The sequence below is a fragment of the Vombatus ursinus genome, unplaced genomic scaffold (genome assembly GCF_900497805.2).
Source record: "Vombatus ursinus unplaced genomic scaffold, bare-nosed wombat genome assembly UNPS02014773.1, whole genome shotgun sequence".
Classification (NCBI taxonomy): Eukaryota; Metazoa; Chordata; class Mammalia; order Diprotodontia; family Vombatidae; genus Vombatus; species Vombatus ursinus.
Window position 1 is genome coordinate 20,675,404 of NW_020954551.1, and position 21,190 is coordinate 20,696,593.

Below are 21,190 nucleotides of genomic sequence, written 5' to 3' on the forward strand. Positions count from 1 at the left end.
CACACACACACACACACACACACACACACACACACACACACACACACAAAGGTGGGCCAGCTTCTCATGATGAAGACAATAAGTCAGAAGTCTCAAGAATAGCAGATTATTTCTACTCTTTATAGATGTGCCAGCACTGTAGGTTACCCCATGGGCCATGGCACAAATGCCCCTTGGCACTCCTGGGGTTGGAGTGAGATTGATCCTGCCGCCTGGTGCTGTCTTCATAAACTACGTGCCTTAGATGTGGTTCTGAATTATTTAGTCTATTTGGTGGTGATGAACTCCAGGACTTTTGTTTATGTGTTTGTCTATGTTCCTTTAAGGCCGGGTGCGCCATTTTAGTTGAGTTACAGGACACAATAAGTTCTCAGTACCTGGTAGCGCTGGAGGCATCTGGAGTGGGCGCTTGGCCAATATGGTTTAATTGTACAAGGTTTCTTTTCTAGAATGGTTCCATTATAAATCATCTTAATATGGGATGACTCTCACAAACAGAATGTGGCTGCAATTATTCTAATTAAGCTCCTCCAAATGCAAGGCTCCATTTTCCCTCATTCCAGAAAGAGCCCTCCTAAACTTCTAAGAGCTCTGGTGATGTCAATGTGCCTGGTTCAGTGAAACGAGTTCTGGCTCTGGAGCTAGGGAATGTGGGTTACAATCCTGGCTTGGCCATTCACTCGACATTTGTCCTTGGACAAATTGGCTTCTGAGGCCACTTCAGTTCTATTTTTAGGATCCTAACTCATTACATCTCTCTGCTTCTCAGTTTCCTCCTCTGTAAAGTTAAAGGGTTGGACTAGATGATGTCTTAGGTCACTTCCAGCTCTAGCTTTAAGAGCCTACATACTATAGTTATCCCTTCCACATTGTGATTTTCCCTATCGCAGTTTCAATATATTGTGGGTCAACATAAGAAACAGGAATTTTGGGGAAGTTTTGCAGAAGCCACAGATGACGTGCAAGGGCCAGCAGATGATACAGAAAAAGTTCAGAAACTCAGAAATGCATAAACTGTACTATAATATTGTATAATATCAAGCCAAACCTTACAATAAGGTAAGCACCCCATAGAAGAAAAAGAAAAAGAAATCAGACTTCTTCTGTATGAAGAGAAGGTAAATAATTTTACTGGGATTTTCCAGCTTGCAGGGCCACCTCACCCCTAACCCCCATGATGTAGAAAGGATAACTGTAGATTAAAGAAATGAGGTGTTGAAACTGAGATGAAGTTCTCTGATTTTCTAGGATTATTCTCAGAATCATAGCCTGGTAGACATGAGAAAGGGCATTTACATCATCCAGTCCAATGGTCTCATCTTAAAGATGAAGAAATCAAAACCTGGAGTTGTGTGTTGCCTTTCCTAGAGTCACACAGTGAGTTAGCAATGAAACTAAGACTAGAACCTAAGTTTCCTCATTCCCAATTTAGTGTTCAAATCATTATATCATTTCTTTTTTTAATCTTTCTATAACTTCCATCTATTCTGAATAGGATGTTCCAATAATCATAGTGAAATTTAAGTTTTAATAGGTGTTTTGTATCTACCTATTTATTTAAAGGTTGTCTCCCATACTACTAGAATATAAGCTCCTTGAGGGCAGGAATTTGTTGTTGTTGCTGCTGTTGTTTTTTTTTTTGTAGCTCTAGTACTTGGCACAGTGCCGGGAAGCAATATTTGTTGATTGAAATCTCATTGTTTCTTGCACTTATGCCATTTTTTCAGTCTCTATTGTTTTGTTTCTTGAGTACCAGCCTTCAGTTTCTACTCACTATCAAGCCTATGTATAGACCAGTTGCTTCTCATGCTCATTACTGAAGTTGCTGTAACATAGCAGAAGGTGTGGGAGACATAAAGTCAGTAATACCTGGGTTGAAATCCCATCTCTAATATTTACTAGTTGTATGACCATGGATGAGTCATTTAGACTCATGTCCAGTTTCCCCATCTCTAAAGTGAGGATAACAATACCCATAGTATCTCCTTTATAAGGACTGTTTGAAGGATAAAATGAAAATCATAGATAAGATTGTATATTCTTTTCATCTCTGTGGCTCATTTGGAGACCCAAGGTGGCATAGTTCATAGAGAGCTGGCCTCAGATTCAGGAGCCAATCAACTGATCAAGAACTTTATTAAGGGGATGGCAGCTAAGTGGCAAAGTGGATAGAGTGCTGAGTCTGGAGTTCAGAAGACTCCTCTTTGTGAGGTCAAATCTGGCCTCACACACTTACTAGCTGTGTGATCCTGGGCAAGTCAGCATTAGCATATATGAAAAACAATGAATAGGCATTGCTATAGTGTTAATGTACCAGAAAAAATAGGCAAATTCTGTTTGTCTCAGTTTTTTCCATCTGTAAAATGAATTGGACATGAAAATGGCAAAGTATTTAAATATCTTTTGTCAAGAAAACCCCAAATAGGGCCATTAAGAGTCGGACCCAAATGAAAAAACAACTGTTGTTAAGGGTATCGGGATACAAATACCCACTCCCCCCCCAAAAAAAAAGAAACAATCCATCTAGGTGGCATATTGTTTGGAGTCAGGAAGACCTAGTTCCAGTCTTACCTCAGATGCTTATTAGCTGTATGATCCTGGACAAGTTACTTAGCCTATCTGAACCTCAGTTCCCTCATTTGTATAATGAGGGAGTTGGGCTCAATGGCTTCCAAAGTACCTTCCAGTTGTAAATCCATGACACAAGAACAGTGACCTAAATCTATGATTTTGATGAACAACCTAAGCTTCAGCATCATGTCTAAAAAGGCATGGCAGACAAATGGTACCATTTTGCCGACAAGGAATTGGCTACTTTGGTAGGTAATGGTTCTCCCCTGTTGGATGGCTTTAATCCAGGGCTGGATGACCCCTCATTCAGGTATGGATCAGCTTTCTGAGGTCCCATCTAACTCTGAGGTTCTGCCAGTCTGTGAAAAGAGCATAATGAGTTTAAAAGAAAGTGTCAGTGGTCTGGGCAGAAGGCACCCTAAGCCTCTTTGTTTCTGAAGCAGGATGTGCCTATAAATCATACAAAATGACAGTATGGAACAATGCAATGAACCCTAGTTCAGGAGTCATAGGACCTACATTCAAATACTCCTTCTGATGCTTACTACCTCTGTAGCCTTGGGCAAATCACCTATCCTCCCTGGGTCTCAGTTTCCTCATCTGTAAAGTGAAGATCTTGGACCAGATGGCTACAGAGTTCCCTTTTAGCTCTGAACCTATGATTCTATGACATCACCACAATTTAAGCATGACTGAATTCTCTTAAATGATAGCTTTCTATTTCTCTGTCTTTCCCCTGTGATGTTAGCAGGGTGACTGAGAAGGTTGACATCACTAGTCATTTTTGCCTTTTCCTTCCTATCCCATGGCACCCTACTCCATCTGTCCATAGGCTTGATTGTTTAAGAATGCCTGGGATGTTGAGAGGGCCGACATGACAAATGGAAAGCCTATATTAAGAAGCATAATAATGTGAAGACAAAGCCTTCCTCTGCCAGCAACAACCTACTGTGGGCCAGGGGTTGATTGGAATGGTATCATGAGAAGATGAGGTTCAAACCTCCCCCTCCCCCACTTTCTTCCCAACCCCAACCCTTTCAGAATTGAGATTTCCCAATTAGAAATTCAATTTAATTCAGATTAAAGCACTAGAAGAACACAAGGGGAAATGTGAATATCTTTGGTTGACATAATGCATGCAGTCTTTATCAGGCCTTAATTCTTTATGAAATTTTGACTTTTAGAGCTGGAAGGGATCACCTTATATAGATAAAGAAACTGAGGCTCAGACAGGCAGAGTAACTACTTGTTCTTGCTGACACAGTTGGGAGAAAACTGCCACTTGATTCCCTTTGAGCAAATTAGAGAGCTGTTGTTGCCGTTCTTGTTGTTGTGGTTGTGATTTGTCCTTCCTTCTCAAAGAGGACCATGACGTTATGAAGGTGATACCGTTAACTTGCAAGTGAATTGGATTTAAATGAGGGAGGGCTGTGCAAGGTCACCAGCCTCACTTTCTCCTCTGGAGCTATCTAGGTCCAATGGCAAAATATGGATCAGGACAACTGGAGATGGTTTTGGATGCAGTGGGAGACCTTGCCCTTTAAACTAAGATTTTTCCAGCCAATCAGTAGATGTAGCAAGGTACTGAGGACGCGGGGGATTAAGTGGGGAAACTTTGCTGGCGGTGGGGGGGTGGGGGAAGGGAGAGTTAGAAGAGGAAGAGAGAGGTCTATAACAGGTGCTGTTCCTCTGGGTAAGGAGGTCAGTTTGCAGTGTGAGACTCCAGACAATGAAGAGATAGTATGAGAGCATTTTAGGTATGTGGGTAGGGGAGTTGGGCTAGGAGATTCTCAAAGTGGGCTATCAAAGCCAGAAAGAGGAATGAGAAGAGGGGAGATTAGACAGCACAAAAAACTGTGTAGTATTGGAGAAAGAGTACTGATCCTGCGTTTAGGAGTGAACTGAATTCAACTCCCACCTGTCCATGGGCAATATTTCCTATTTATCCTGTATAGTGGTTTGCATGTTGTCTTCCCCATTTGAATGTGAGCTCCTTGAGGGCAGGAACCATCTTTTACTTTTCTTTGTATTTCCAGTGCTTACCAGTGCCTGGCAAATAGTAGGTGCTTAATAAATGTTAATTGACTGACTTAACTTCTATGAACTCTAGTTTCTTCATCTGTGAAATGGGCATAATATCACCTGTATTACCTATCACCCAAAGTTGATATATCAAGTGTGTGTAGGGCTTGCAGCTCCATACAAATGACCATTATTATTGGATTGTCATAATGCTGCTCCCCAAAGAGACCTGGTTGAGAGAAGAAGAGAAAGAATATGGAGCAACATAAAGAGCATTGAACTCGGAGTCACAAAAGCCAAGTTTGAGTCCTGACTCTAACACTTACTTGATATATGACTTTGAGTGAGACACTCCAATGTACTATTGGCCATTCTGGTGCAGTGGGTAGGGTGCTGGGCCTGGAGTCAGGAAGACTCATCATTCTCAGTTCAAATCTGACCTCAGACACTTACTAGCTGTGTGTCACTTAAACCATTTGCCTCAGTTTCTTCATCTGTAAAATGGACTAGAAAAGGAATTGACAAACTACTCCAGTATTATTGCCAAGAAAATCCCAAATGGGGTCATGAAGAGTCGGACGTGACTGAAAAAACTGAACAACAAAACAACAACACTAGCCATTCCCCTACCATTAAAAATGGTATCAAGTTTAAAGATAATATATTTATGTATTATATCTAATTATATAATAATATTGAGCTTTAAATGTTAGGGCTGGAAGAAGCCTTAGGACAAGGGATGGACTTGTATTTTCTTTGGCACAGGGACCTCCAGGGTGAGGAAACTGTTTACCGATACAGGTCGGCACCTTGTCTTTTTAGAGAGATCCCTTGAGTTATGTGACTTGTTCAAGGTCACACAGCTTTATGTGTTAGAGGTGGGAGTTGTGTCTGAGGCCAGCTCTGTATCCACTCTACTATTCTGGCTTTTGAATTATTTACTCTAATCATGTGATTTCAGAAGTGAGGGAACTGAGGCCGGGAGAAAAGTGACTTGCCTGAGGAAGACCAGGGCTAGAACCTAAATCTCTTGCCTTCTAGGTCATGGGCCCTTCACCTCTTCCGCACTGTCCCCACAGATGGACAGCTGACTTCTGGTCATTTTCCCACCACCATTCCCTAACACCCCTCCCTCTCTCCCCCTCCCCACAAGAAAACAAAACCAAGCAAGCAAACAAGACCCCATACATACACAACACACAGTGTGGTTCAATGGAAAAAAAAAAAACAAAACTGCTGCATTTGGAGTTGAGGGATTGGAATTCAGGTTCTCCTAGGCCTCTAACTGTGTTGATCTTGGGCAAATTCACTTTATCTCTCTAGATCTCAGTTTTTTATTTGTAAAATAAAAAATTGGACTAGACCAGGGGTTGTTATCCCATTTTGAGATCCCCCACCCCAATCCCTCTGACCGTAAGCTGAAGTCTATGGACTCCTCAGAATAATGATTTTGAATACATAAAAGATGACAAAGGAATCCAATTATGTTGGAAACCATTATATTGAAAAATAGTTATCAAAATATTGTTTTTTCTAAGTTTAAAGACCCCTGGTAGATGGCCTCTAAGGTCCCTTCCAACTGCAAAGCTGTGATTCTATGATAGAAAACAAATGAACCACAGTGGAAAGGGTCTTTGAGCAGGTCTGAAGTAGGTATCACAAAACCCCAGCAATCAGTCCTTGTACTTTTCTTCTAAATCCCTCATTCAATGTCTTATTAACTCTCACAGAAAATATTGTTCTTGGTAATAAGCTTGGATACCTAGCTTCCCCAGACCAACGCATGATAGAAACCACAAACTCGAAGGCAGGTAAGGAAGGCTGCTAAGCTGTAGGGCCACTGATGACAGGAGAGGTGGCGGCCTGACACCTGGGGAAGGGGAAGGATATAATCGAAAGCAGATGCGTGACTGAATAACCACAGAATAAAAGAAAGCTTGTCCACTAAGCAAATATATATGATTTACCATATCATCTGTTTAAGAAGGCAGGGAAATTATGATTACATTTTAGAAAGTACATATCATAAAGTTTTAGTCCAATTATCACTTGACAGATATCCTTGTCAGAAGATCTAGGTTCAAGGTCGCTTAAGTTCTTTGGGCCTCAGTTTATCCAATCTCTATAATAAGGAGGGCATAATGAATGATCTCTTTAGTTTGTTTTGATGCTTGCATTCTATAAACATGCTGATTTCTACAAAAAGTGATAAATTTTCATCAGCAGAACAAAAAAAGTCTGGTGACTTAGATGGTGTTGAATGGCTGATTATGGGCACAGCTAAAATGTATATTTTACTGTGGGACAGCAACAGTTGGTTGGTGGGGTCTGGTGATGCAGAAGATGTTTATTTGGACCATAGGTACAGACAGCACTATGAAGGTTGAAGGGAAAAGTGATTCTATGAGCTAAACAGTAAAGGGTTTAGAGCACTGGACTTGGAGTTAGGATAGACCTTTGTTCAAATCCAGTCTCAGATATTTATTTACTGTGTGATCCTGGGCAAGTCATTTACTTAGCTTCTCTCAGCCTCAGTTTTTTCATTTATAAAATGGGGATAATAATAGCACCTGTCTTGTTGTGAGGTTCAAATAAATTAATTTATATGAAGTGCTTTGCAAATCTAAAAGCCCTAAATAAATGTTAGTTGTTATTACTATTATTACAGGGTTACTGTTACTACAGGGGTGGGAACATGCAAAGTTGGCAGATACAGTGGGGAGGGCTCTATTTGCTCCTTCCCCATGTCAGTGCCTTGAGGTAAAGCCTACTAGTTCTTTCCTAGTTATAGTTCTATTAACAAAGAATAAATAGCTACTCTTATTTCTCTATGCAGCTTCATATATATAAATATATATATATATGTATATATGTGTGTATGTGTATACATACACACACATATGGTACCTTATATTTAATCCCAATCTCAATTTTGTTCTTCAGATAGACCTACTCTTGAAAAATATTGGACAATGCCTTTTTCCTCCAGTCCTTCTTGTCAGGTATGTTTCTGAAGGGAAAAGCACAAAAATAATAATAAGAGCTAGCATTATATAGAGCATTAAGATTCTCAAAGTAATATATGTATTATATGCATGTCTATATACATATATGCATGTCTGTATGTGTATGTATGTGCAAATACACACATATAAAATTTGATCCTCACAACAGCCCTGGGAGTAGGTGCCATTATTATTGAATTTTATAGTTATGGAAACTCAGGCACAGAGAGGTTAAGTAATTTGCTGAGGATCACACAACTAATTAGAGCCTGAGGTTGGATTTGAGCTCAGGTCTTCCTGATCCTCCAATCCCAGCACTCTATGGTCTGCAGAATAGACATGTATCTATTGAAAGCTTAACATAGGCCATGGAGGTACAAATAGGAAGGCAAGACAGTCCTTCTTCAGGAATTTACTCTCCAATTAGGAGAGAGACCATATATAGGAGGTTCAGCTGCAGGGTAGATAGAACACCCAGTGGGATGGATTTAAGAGTCCTTATGGGAAAATGGTAGGCGAGATTGCAATTCCTGGGTATGCAGAGGCATGATAATTAATAGGGCCTAGCAGAGTGGTACACATTCTCCACTCTTTTGTCCACACAACTTAAGCAACCTTTGGCCACAGCAAATACTCATTTTTCACTTGCTCCTCCTCCACTCTTTTTTTCCTTGAGTCTCCAGAAACTTGGACTCTCTCTTCTGTAATCAGAGCCCATCCCCACCTTCTCTTCTTGGCGTGTGCTGTCATTCTTGGTTGGAAACATCATACATGGAGTCTTTTGGCATGGGATTGGGGACAACACATGGCATTACAGCCTAATATTTTCTTTTTGAGTCATAGATAGCAAAACTGACTTCCTTTATATGCCCACAGTGGAAAACACATAGAGTTAGACAGCAGTAATGTATAATGAATAGGGCTCAGTCACACCAAGGCCAAAAATAGGTTTCTCTGAAACATGCACACACACACACACACACACACACACACACACACACACACACACACACCCCAAGCATCCTCATATAATGCCAGATTATCGTTGTAGATTAGAAAACAGCTATGAATGACCTCATTTTGCACCAATCCCCTGAGGAAGTTTTTGATAAGGTGAGACATTCCACAAGAGAGAATTCTGTGCTAGGAGGGTGAACAGAGTTGTAGGAAATCACAGTGACTGCTGATAAATGGGAACCTTCTTTTGTGTTTTGGTTGGAGTTCTTGGACTGTTTTCCCACTGGGCCTAAACTCAGGATTACCCTCTTCCCCTCCTTTTTCCAAAAATTTTGCCTACGAATAGAGGAATCTCATTTCCTTTCTTTCCAGATGTGGTCTTTTAAATGTTCTCCAGGGCTGTGAATGTGGTGAAAAGAGGAGGAACACAGGTGAGAGAGGGCTGGAAAGAGAGGAACAAATTTGAACAGGTATGTCCCTGGCCCTTCCCTAAGGTCATTTACCGGGTCTGGGTGTTAATAACACGGGGGTGAGGCATGGGAGGGAGGCATCTCTGCCCCTCTAACCTCCCTTTTGATTCTGATTAGTGATTTTCCGTCTCTCCACATGTAGCTGTGTCCCCCTCCCCCACAGTCTCATATGGATTCAAGAGGCTTAAAAAAAAACTGTATAAAATTATAATCTGTATGACTCTTCTTTCCCTTCTTTTCACATACCCCTGGAGCAATAACTTCTGTGAGCCTTTGAAGTTATCAATGGATCTGAGAAAAGATCCATTGGGGCCTATTTTATTAGGTGTAGTCAATGTTTTGGAAGCGGTTGAGTATAGGGATTGAGAGTGAGGCTTGGAGTTAGCAAGCCCTGGGTTCAAATCCACCCTCTACACTTAACTTGTTTGTGATTCTGGCCAAGTCACTTCAAGCTCTAATAGTTCCCCAAGACTTATCTGGCACCAGACCTGAAGTCAGGGGACTCAAGTTGAATCCTAGCTCTGTTAGATACTCCCAGTGTTACCTTGGGGACATCATTTAATTTTTCTGGGTCTTGATTTACTCAACTGAGAGGCACCATGGTAAGACCTCAATTCAGATCCTGAATCTGTCATTTACTACCTGGGGGACCTTAGGCAAATCACTTAACCTTTAGGAACCTCAGTTTCCTCATCTCAAAAATGAGAAACTGGACTAGTTCCCTTCCAGCTCTTAAAAAAAAATTAATGCATAGATAGGTTGGGTCGCGATCTGTGATAGTGGAGAGAGGGATTCCCACACTAATGAAGTCACAGATTCTTTATGTATTTATAGCTTAAACTTCTGTCTCCTCACTTCCCTATTTAACTATTATAATTGTTTTGCTGCTGTGGTCTCTATTCAGATCATGGAATCATAGAGGTTGAGCTGAAAGGAAATTTTGAAACCAAGTTGTCCAATCTTCTCTTTTTACTGATGAAGAAACTGAGGTCCAGAGAAACTAAATGACACCAGTTTCATAGATAGTAAGGAATAGATCCTGGATTCCCTCTTTTAAATAATAAAAAAAGATGGATAAATCAAAATATATTGAGATAAGCTTGTCTGAGGGGAAGCCATGATGGGGGATAAGGGATGGAGCTCACATCAGCATTTTTCTATTTTACTGGAGTGGGAGGGGGGGGAGAAAGAGCATCCATATTATGCTATTTTTCTAAAAGGCATTTCTAAGTATTTATATCTCAAGCCATCTTTATGATTTATAGGAGTCACAGAAAACACATACGAGTTTCCCATTTCTGAGACCCCGTTATGTGACTACATGGCCTTCCTCTTCCACCCCGTCTAGAATTGTGGGGTAAAACCAAAGAAGCAACATAAATTTGCTCCGTGCCCTGCGGTCTACATTCAAAGCCTTGAAGTATTTGGCACCAATGATCTATGCGCCAAGGTGATATTCGAACAGAGACAAACCATGCTCCCACATCTGCAAGTCATCACTTCTCTGCATATGCAGGCATTTTGGGGAAAAAGCTACGGGAGGATCAAAACCAAGATTAAGCCACATCTGCTGGGGTTTAAACGACATTGTCTATGTAGTTCAAAGTTGTTCTTTTTTTTTTTTTTTTTGGTCTAAAGAAAACTTCCCAGCTGTTTTTTATCTTCCCTTTGTAGCCACTATCAAAGAAGTGTTTTCATTGGCTGGTCCGTGTTATTTCTAAAACTTGAACTAGTTAGGAAAAGAGGGCTAAGTAAGAAAGTATGCTTTATTCATCAAAGATCTACCCCCAGAGCTGGTTCTTGGCACTTGGAGGGAGAAAAGGCAGAGGCTTCTCAAGATTTGAAATGGATGCGATGTATCTACTGTGTGTCATCATGTCGTAAATTAGGTCTTCAGTCTTTTTTATCCAAGTAATTGACTACAACTGACTCTGATAAGAAACATGAAACAGAAAATGAATCTGAAAAGGCATGAATTATTTAATAAATAAACACTCTACTGCACAAATGCTCTGCACCAACGCATGGGAAAGGTGATGGTCTGGAAAGCTGCCATCCATCAGTAAATAGAATTATTTGGTAGAGACATGGGGTAGGGGTGAGGGGCACCACGTTCCTCTCACAGGGTGTTTCTTTTGGACATCTGACACATTTTTATATTTAAAAAATCACAGCAGATTGTGAAGTCCTTGTGTTTTATGAGGAATAATAAACAATAAAACAAGCTCACTGAAATTGCCACTAAAAGGTTCATTAAGATGGAACTGGAGACCGAGAAATGAGAATGAATCAAAAGAATATGAGCTGACAGCTGTGTCACGGCGAACGATGGTTGTAGCTTTCATATTATTTTATTCTTCATATTATTTCCAGTAGTGTTTTGGGATAATAACTCTAGATAACATAAGTGGGCATGCGTGGGTGCCTGTGTGGTACTTTGTGTATCCTTTTTCACCAAGGTGCAAATAATAAGGTAATTTAAAAGAGATGCACAGATTACTTAAAATACCTCTCCCTCCAATTTGCAGGGTTATTTTGTGTTGGATTTGCAAAAAGATACACATTTTTTTTTCCTTCAAGAGAATGCAAGCTCCTTGAGGGCAAGGGATATTTTATTTTTGTCTTCGTATTTGAGCAATTAGAGCCTAGCACAACACCCAGCTCATTCTAAGTTCTTACTAATTGATTGTCAATTGGTTGGTGTTTAATTTTTTCAACAAACAAAGCAAACTTTCAGTGTTTTGTCCTGTGTTTGTTACATGAGCAATTATTCTGGTTTTATAATATTTGGATGCCCCTCAAATTTTATTTGTGAGAATGATGTTGATGTTAGTCCAATGTGCCTGGCATTTATTACAGGCATCCTTTGCATGAGGCACTATCCAAATGACCTGCTGCCTTAAGAAGTGACTTGCTTAGACAATTTCTGTATTTTGTCTTGTGTTTGCTACAGCCACCTTCAGAAAGCTGGGCTCAGAGCTTCCAGACTTTCCTGTATTTATGTGCACTTCATTCTCCTTAACACTTTGATTAAGCTATTTAGTCCTGTACTATGGAGGTAATTTTCATATTCAAAAGGTGAAAGCTAACCTTGGGTTTACTTTGATTCTCTGGACATTTCTCTGCATAATTTCCCTTATTCCTTATTTCTCTGCTTTTTCCTCTCTCCAATAGTGAATAATCTGGACTACTCTCAAACCTTACATAGACTTTGCTTTCATCTTTATTATGCATTTGTGATATACACTTATTATAGTTACTTGTATATATGTTTGTTTCCCCTGTGAGACTGAAGTTCCATGAAGGAAGAAATTCTGTACTATTTATTCTTTATGTGCCCTCCAATGCCTGGTAATAATTGACATTTTTATAATGCTATAACATTAGCAAAACAGTTTCCTTACAGAAACTGTGAAGTAGCTAGCACAAGTGTTATTATACTTTTAACCACTAGGTGGTGGTGATAGTCACTACCATGAGCCGGTTCATCAAGAAACACTAGGTCAAAACAGTTTCAAGTTCACTCTGGTGCTCTTCATGTTCCTCCCTAGAAGCGTCAGATGTTCTTCTGTCCTGCAGCTCTTGCTCTCTCTGGTTGATTAGAATAAATTGTTCTCTGGGGACTGTGGTTAGTGTGGTTTCACCTGATCTGAAGCAGTGAAAAGGAGATAATGTGATACAATGGAAAGAAAGAGAATAAGCATAATTGCCCTGGAAGTGGCAGTACTACTCTCCCCCTGCTCTTTTGCCCCGGACCAACATTTCTTCTTCCAGGGCAGCCCTGACGTCCATCATCTGGGGATTCCTCTCCTATGCATAAGAGGCCAGCCATCCCCACCAGCTACTAAACAATTGCTATAGGCCACCCTCACTGAAGCAACAAATGATCCTGAGGGAGAGACAAGAGACAAAAGGGGTTGGACCACATGTCCTCTGAAGTTCTTTCTAGCTCTAGAATAATAATGCTATGACTAAAGCCCTGAGCCCCTATCCTGTGACAAAACCCTTCCTGCTCCTTAAATTTGGTATATCTAGTTATATAATCTAGGCATAATGGAATCTCTACCCCCAGAAACAGACAGAACATTGCTTCACTCTTGGCACAGAATCAATAAAGGCAATAAACCAACACACAATAAAACGTAGACTGCTTCACTGAACTCCTATCTCTTGCAGACCCAGGCCATTTCCAGACAATGGATAGGTGACTCCTAAAGCCAGGAGCTTTAGGAGATGCATAATTCAATTTATTTCCCTGCATAGCTACTCCTCTTGTAAGCAGGCACAGGTGTATAGACATTATACAATTCACAATTGACTCACATATTCAGTAGGCCCAATATTTAGACTCAGGAATTTTGGCTCCTCAGCAACAAAGGGTACAGATTTGGAAGCTGATATTTTATCATTTGTTGTACTATTGGCAGGACTTTTAACCGCTTCTTGCTATAGTTACCATAACAAGGAGAAGCCTGTTATGCCATATTGCCCTGTTTTTTTTTTTTTTTTCTAATTTTGAAATCTCTACTTTCCATTTCCAGTGACCAGGAAGTATGTAGCATCCCTTCTGCTCTCCTTCCAACCACCTTGTCTTAAGTATCTCCCCTTTGTTGTTGTATCCTATCAGTTTTGTCTAGACACTTCCTTGGACACATCCTACCCTTTGTCCAAGACCCTGCCACTCTCTGCAGTGGATGGAGGAAGCAGACAGAATGAGAGGGAGGCCAACTCCCTTTTTATAGGGTTTTATACATGCTAAAGATTTTGTAAATGTTGAATTAATGAAAAAAAGATGGCATTTACAATAATGGCTATTACTATCATCCATTCTAACAGTAATAGTAGATGAAGAGTCTGTCTTGGTGTCAGGAGGAGCTAAACTCATGTCTTGCCCTCCTCACCTACTAGTTGTATGGCCTTGGACAAATCCCTTAATGTAGCACTGCTCAGAAAGCAGTGACTTGCTCGAGCTCTCCCCGCAAACCCCTCTAAATACCTATAAAAATGGCTCCAAACAAAATCTAAAGCAGCAGAACCCACGAGAAGACAGAGTGAAACAAATTTCCAGCCAAAGACAGCGTGGGTGATTGATTGGAAAGGTGTATCGCACTGGGCTGGGAGAGGAAGACAGTTTGGCGTGGGTGCGCAGGCCACAGCGACCCTGGAGCAGGCCTCAGAGGACTGAATTGTGGGCAGGTGTGGTGGTTTTCAGACTTCTTAACCCATGAACGCCAAAGACAACTTAGAAGGTCAGTGGGAAAAGTCTGTGACTGCGGTGAGAGAGGAGCTAGGTCTCAGTCGCAAGTCCCGAATGCGGCCTCTGGGGCAGCGGCTGCCTCCTGAGTTTCTGGCCCACAGACTGAGGGAGAATCAAGTGGCTGATCAGAGGGGGATTGCAGGGATCTCTTTGCCAGTACTGAGGCAGGAATCTCTTGCTGTGCCTGTGCTTGGATCTGGGTCACACTTCTGAGGGGCGGTCCTGGGGCGAGGAGGAATGCTGGTGTGGTGAAGCTGGTTGTGGCAGTGGAGAGAAAACACCTCACCCCTTATCATAGCCCCTTGGAAGAACTGAAAATTTTCAGGTCCCTAGAATTATCTCTGAAAACAGCTGTACAAACCCCCAAAGCTTGGGACAGTACATTCTCCACATTGGAAACAGACTTTTATCTTAACAAAGAGTTTAAAACTCAAGTAATTGGCCAGGATCATGAGTAAGCATTGCAAAAAGAATCAGACTATAGTATCTTACTTTGGTGACAAAGAAGATCAAAACATACAATCAGAAAAAGACAACGAAGTCAAAACTCCTACATCCAAAGCCTCCAAGAAGAATATGAAACAGTACCAGGCCTTGGAAGAGCTCAAAAGGGATTTTGAGAAGCAAGTAAGAGAAGTAGAGGAAAAACTGAGAGTTTTGCAAGAAAATCATGAAAAACAAGTCAACGGCTTGCTAAAGGAGACCCAAAAAAGTACTGAAGAAAACAACACCTTAAAAAATAGCCTAACCCAAATGGCAAAAGAGGTCAAAAAAGCCAATGAGGAGAAGAATGTCCTAAAAAACAAAATTGGCCAAATGGAAAAGGAAGTCCAAAAGACCACTGAAGAAAATACTTCCTTAAAAATTAGAATAGAGCAATTGGAAGCTAGTGACTTTATGAGAAATCAAGACACTGTAAAACAAATCCAAAAGAATGAAAAAATAGAAATCAATATGAAATATCTCATTGGAAAAAACAACTGACCTGGAAAATAGATCCAGGAGAGAGAATTTTAAAATTATTGGACTATCTGAAAGCCATGATCAAAAAAAAGAGCCTAGACATCATCTTTCAAGAAATTATCAAGGAAAACTGCCCTGATATTTTAGAACCAGAGGGCAAAATAGAAATTGAAAGAATCCACAGATCACCTCCTGAAAGAGATCCCCAAAGGAAAACTCCTAGGAATATTGTAGCCAAATGCCAGAGTTCCCAGGTCAAGGAGAAAATATTACAAGCAGCCAGAAAGAAACAATTCAAGTATTGTGGAAACACAATTAGGATAACACAAGATTTAGCTGCTTTTACATTAAGGGACCGCAGGGCATGGAATATAACATTCCAGAGGGCAAAGGAGATAGGATTACAACCAAGAATCACCTACCCAGCAAAACTGAGTATAATCCTTCAGAGGAAAAAATGGTCATTCAGTGAAATAGAGGACTTTTAGGCATTCTTGATGAAAAGACCAGAGCTGAATAGAAAATTTGATTTTCAAATACAAGACTCAAGTGGAACATGAAGAGGTAAGCAGGAAAGAGAAAATAATAAGAGACTTATTATGGTTGAACTCTTTACATTCCTGCATGGAAAGATGATATTTGTAACTCATGAGACCTTTGTCAGTATTAGAGTAGTTGGAGGGGAAAAAATTATATGTACATATATATAGATATAGATAGATAGATAGAGGGCACAGGGTAAGTTGAAGATGAAGGGGTCATATCTGGAGAATAAAATTAAGGGGTGAGAGAAGATTATACGAGGAGAAGGAGAAAGGGAGAGGTAGAACGGGGTAAATTATCTCACAAAAAAAAAAAAACAGAAAAGAAAAGGCTCTTACAGTGGAAGGGAAACAGGGGAAGGTGAGAGGGAATGAGTGAATCTTATTCTCGTAGAATTTGACTTAAGGAGGGAATAACATACACACTGAATTGGATATGGAAATCTGTCTTACCCTACAGGAAAATGGGGGGGGGGACAAGAGAGTAGGGGGATGATAGAGAGGAGGGAAGACTGGGGAAGGGAGTAATCAGAAGCAAGTGCTTCTGAGGAGGGTCAGAGTCAAAAGAAAGAATAGAATAAATGGGGGGGTGGGATAGGATTAAGGGAAATAGAGTTAGTTTTTCACAGCATATCTACTATGGAAGTATTTTGCATAACTGCACATATATAACCTATATTTAGTTGCTTGCCTTATCAATGAGGGTAGGTGGGGAGGGAGGAAGGCAGAAAATTTGGAACCCAGAGTTTTAAAAACACATGTGTAAAAAAAATGTTTTCACATGCAACTGGGAAATAAGAAATACAGGAAATGGGGTACAGAAATCTATCCTGCCCTACAGGAAAATTGAAGGGGAAAGGGATAAGAGAAGGGGGGAGAGATAGAAGGGAAGGCAGACTAGGGGAAGGGGTATTCAGAATGCATGCCGTCTTGGGGTGGGGGGAGGGGCAATATGGGGTGAAAATTTGGAACTCAAAATCTTGTGGAAGTAAATATTGAACACAAAAAAAACCATAAAAATAAATACCATAAAAAAAAATGTAGCACTGCTCTAGATCTGCGGTGCCAAACTCAAACAGAAATGAATCACCATGGTCCCCATGTTGAATTAGAAAACCACAGTGTAACATTATCTGTGTTGTATTATGTTTTTGTTATTTTGTTAAACATCTCCAAATTACATTTTAATCCTGTTCAGGCTTTACTCAGGAGTTTTGTAGACCTCTTGCCGCCCACTACTGGAGTTTGACATCTCTGCCCTGGACAGCTATTCAGGAGAATAACTTGTAGGTGTTGTTTTGTATCCAGTGGAGGGAGTTTCCATATTTGCAAATTCCCTTGACACTGAAGAAATCACAGATTCAGAGAAAAAAAGTTGTGTTAATGTTGTGTAAAGAAAATCCAAGTTATGCTTAGATGAAGTCAGCACAGAATTGGGTTTACTATTGCCAACCTGAGAGAAAACATTGATTGTCATATGTCAGGGGCAAAATTAAACTTGTTTCAGTGGCGAATAAAAGCATTGTTTAAAGCTGTTCAAATATTTGGCCCTAAATGTAACATTTCCTAAATAGCTTCTAGTGGAATTAAAGTCCCTGGTTGTTAAGTTGAGGAGTTGGAGACTCAGTGGCCCTCCCTCCCTGTGGGAAGAGAAGGAATGTATCCTGGCCAAGTGAGACACCCTGGCTCAGAGCTTTGGAGGAACTGAGGGGTGAGATCACCTCCGTGGGTAAATGTTGGCACTCTGTTTTCATACTATGTCCAACTTATTTTGTGAATTTTTACTTTCTTTGAGCAGTTGGGGGTGGGGGAGATTCTCTAAAAACCAGAAGAAAGCCTTCCTCTGTTCTGTGTGCTTTCAAGAAAATGAACCATTTAATAACGATAATACTTCATATTTATATAGTACTTTAAGATTTGCAAAGTTAATTGACATTTTTTATTTGATGTTCACAAGAACCTTATGAGGAAGATCCTCTTATCCCTGTTTTCTAGATGAAGACAGAAACAGTGTTCATTAAATGAGTTGTTAAGTATCACAAAGTCAGTATATGGCAGGTATGGGACCCGAACCCAGGTCTTTCAGACCCCAAAGCAGGCTCATTTTCCATTCTACCAGGCTGTCTCACTAAATAGTGACATATAGGAGTCAATGTTTAAGTGCTAAATTTGTACTTCTTGTTGATAAGGACAATTTTGTCAGAAGGAAAAAAAAAGAAAAAAAAGAAGACAATGTGGGAGGCCCCCATAAAAATACAAACGTCCCTAGGAAGGGTAACTTTTGGAGTATTTATCAGCTATTAAAATTTGGCTTATAAGCTCATCTCCTAGGCAAGATCAGGGTCTTCCTGGACAAAGGGTAGGTTGATTTTGGTGGTAGGACTGATAGAGAGAGGGAGTGTAGGGGGAATATGAAGTTCCAAAGCAAGGGGTACTTCCTGGATGAATCAATAAGTTAGTAAGCATTTATTAAATACCTACTGTGTGCCAGGCACTATGCTAAGGGCTAGGGATTCAAAGAATGTTAAAAAAAAAAACCAAAAAACCAAAACAGTCCCTGCTCTTAACAAATTCTCAGTCTCATGGAGGAGATAATATGTAAACAAGTCTGTACAAACAAGATAGAGTCAGATAAGTTGTGGTTTAATTGAAGGAAGGCATTAACATTAAGGGGATTGGTAAAGGCTTCTTGCAGAAGGCAAAATTTTATTTTTATATATCATATTTTATTTTTCACCAATTACATGTTAAAACAATTCAACATTTTTTAAAAGTTTTGAGTTCCAAATTCCATCTCTTCCTTCTCTCCCACCCTTCTGAGATGGTAAGCAATCAGATATAAGTTGTACACATGCAATCATGTAAAATATTTTCGTATTCATCATTTTGTACAAGAAGACTCAAATAAAAAAAAGAATGAAAGAACTTGAAAAATAGCATGCTTTAGTCTGTATTGAGACAATATCAATTCTTTCTCTGGAGGTGGATAGCATGTTTTGTCTTGAGTACTTTGGGATTGTCTTAGATCATGGTATTGCTGAGAATAGCTAAGCCATTTACATATCTTCATTGTACAATATCGCTGTTACTGTGTACAATGTTCTTCTGGTTTTGCTCATTTCACTTTGCATCGGTTCATGTAAGTTTTTCCAGGTTTTTCTGAAATTATCCTGCTCATCATTTCTTATGGCACAATAATATTCCATCATATACAACCACATACCATAATTTGTTTAGCCATTCTCTGATTGATGGGTATCCCTTCTATTTCCAATTCTTAGCCACCACAAAAAGAGCTGCTATAAGTATTTTTGTACAAATATGTCCCCCCACAGCCTTTTTTTATATCTTTGGAATATAGACCTAGCAGTAGTATTGCTGGCTTAAAGGGCATCCACAGTTTGATAGCCCTTTGGGCATAGTTCCAATTGCCTACCAGAATAGTTGAATCATTTCACAACTCCACCCAGTTTGGCCCCATTCCCTCCAACATCTATCATTTTCAGAAGATGAGATTTTAGCTGGGACTTGGTTGAAGTGAGACGGGATAATAAGGGGCTGTGAGCATGGAAGGGATAGTATGAAGCCACTGGATACTCAGGGCTAAGGGGTGCCAGGAGGTGAGAGAGGCTCCATTCCTGTGATTGTGATCACTTTCGGTAGCAAATGTAAAATGATTTCTACACAGATTCTGATAAAGGCAGTTCTCTATTTCCTTCACTGAAATTTTCCCCTGATTCCTCAGCACTGTATGGTGGTGAGCTTGATTTCTTAAAGACTAGACCAGTGGCAAACCCTCTCTGTCAGCTTCCTGTCAAGGTGGAAAAGTTTCCAGCACGCCTCAGTGGAGGACTGTATACCCATTGTCAAAGAACAAGCCCAGATAAGCATGAAGCAGTTGTTCACTGGGTTGGCCACAGTATGGTGACATTTTGGGTCAGATAGTCTCAGAAATATAACTTACAAGCTTGTAGAAGGTTTGTGAATAGCATGGAAGGAATGCCTCACCAGTGAAATCATAGGTTCCTTGAAGTATCTGATCAGAATACTTCCATGTTACAAATGGGTTGTGCTCCACAACCCAAAGTAACTGTGCTCCACAAGTTACTTTGTAAGTTTTTTTTTTTTTAAGGTTTGGAATGCATTTTATTTTCCAAAGAAACAGCATTCAAACTAATGTGGTTAGTTTTCCAGCCTGGTCCACAAAAGTCCATTTATCCCATAATCTACCTGGCATAGAGTAGTGTAGTATTAATAGAAGTATAGAATTAGATGCTATATTTCAGCACTTGGGGGAAAATGGGTTCCAAGTTTCAGTGTGATATGCCAGGAACACATCTCTTCTGCTGTAATCCTCAAAGTGGGAGCTAGGGCTCTACTTTTTGGTGGTTCCAGTGGCCTGAAGCAAGGGTTTCACCAGAGAAGGGAGATGGGAAGATATTGCTGTTCTAGGAAATGAGATAGAGGCTTCGAAGCCTGAGGGATGAAGGGAGTAAGGAGGCAGAGATAGGGAGGGAACTATTGGGAAACAAAGACCAGATGGGGTTTGCTTGCTTCTCTCTCTCTCTCTCTTTTTTTTAACCATTGCCTACCAGAGCTGTAACAAGTGATTCTTGTGCCTCGGGCAAGCAGAGAATAAAGGGCATGGGCCGTCATCCAGAACATTTCTGCAGCAGAGAAAGCCTGTCCTGGTTTCTACTGATTGACTGGTCACTGCTGGAGGGGGGAATAGTCGGAATGAGATTGGCTGGGGTGGGAGTGGGGGCAGCTTGTGGGATGGAGAAACTATTCCAGGACACTGAGAAATTTCTAAATGACTTTAATAGGTGGAAGCACTCCAGGGGTGAGACTGGGCAGAAGAGAGGCATGCCCTAGGAAAATACTGTTGGCAGCTAAGTGGCACAGTGGATAGAGCACTGGGCTTTGAAGTCAGGAAGAACTGAGTTTAAATCTGGCTTCAGACACTTATTAGTTGTGTGACCCAGAGCAAGGCACTGAACCTCTGTTGCCTCAGTTTCTTCATCTGCAAAATGGGAATAATAACAACATCTACCTTACAGGTTGGCTGTGAAGATAAAATGGGATAATAATTGTAAAGTGCTTAGCACATTGCATATAGTAAGTGCTATATGTAAATGTTAATTATTATTATTATTATTAATATTATCATTGCACTTAGAACATTGCCTGGCACATAGCAAGTCCTAACTAACATAAATGTTAGTTATTATTATTGTTATTATCATCGTCATCATCATCATCATCATCACACTTAGAATATTGCTTGGTACATAGCAAGTCCTATATAGAAATGTTAGTTATTGTTATTGTTATTATTATTATAATACTTATCACAGTGCTTGGCACATAGTAGGCACTTAATAAATATCTATTCCCTTCCTT